The sequence below is a fragment of the Otolemur garnettii genome, unplaced genomic scaffold (genome assembly GCF_000181295.1).
Source record: "Otolemur garnettii isolate 467f Iridium unplaced genomic scaffold, OtoGar3 scaffold00185, whole genome shotgun sequence".
Taxonomy (NCBI): Eukaryota; Metazoa; Chordata; class Mammalia; order Primates; family Galagidae; genus Otolemur; species Otolemur garnettii.
This window is the reverse complement of record NW_003852580.1, coordinates 3,122,035-3,122,510: the sequence shown is the minus strand read 5'-3', so window position 1 is coordinate 3,122,510 and position 476 is coordinate 3,122,035. Positions and strand designations below refer to the sequence as shown.

The following is a 476-nucleotide window of genomic DNA, read 5'->3' as shown; positions in this document are numbered from 1 at the left end:
AATTTTGTTCTTTTGTGTCAATACAACACTGAGTGCCAATATTGGGCATGCAGAGGTCACATCATGACCTTGTTTGAGATTCACCCAGCTCAACAGGGAAAGCCACACTGACTTTGTGGTACTTTCCATTGCTACAGCTCTTTGCTCCTCCTCCCATGTTTTTCCTTTCAGGACAAAGATTTTGCTTCTTTTCAGGTCTCAGAACCCCTCGACCGGCTTTCATGTATCACTGAAGACAGGCCATCAAATACCAGGTGGATGATGCTGAAGATTTGGAGGAAAAAATGGACACCTAGGCAACCATGAGGGACCAGAGGATTTAGAGGTAATCTCCTGAAACCAGCCTGCATTTAGGTCTCAACTGCATCTTAGGAGTTAACAAATGAAACAGTATTCCCTCAAAACAGAAATATTCAACAAACAAGCAAGCTAGCAAATAATACATACAGTAAGAGGCTATTCATATAAAGTTTTAC

General features: G+C 41.6%; 1 protein-coding gene across 1 annotated transcript in view; it reads left to right on the top strand.

Annotated features, from left to right (window-relative positions):
- Positions 1 to 213: 213 nt before the first annotated feature.
- The window catches only part of PRDM7 (PR/SET domain 7), a 17,064-nt gene continuing 16,801 nt past the window's right edge, over positions 214 to 476 (top strand). The window contains exon 1 of the mRNA XM_023507519.1: positions 214 to 325. The gene's annotated coding sequence lies outside the window, so the exon portion shown is untranslated. The remainder of the gene's footprint in view (positions 326 to 476) is intronic.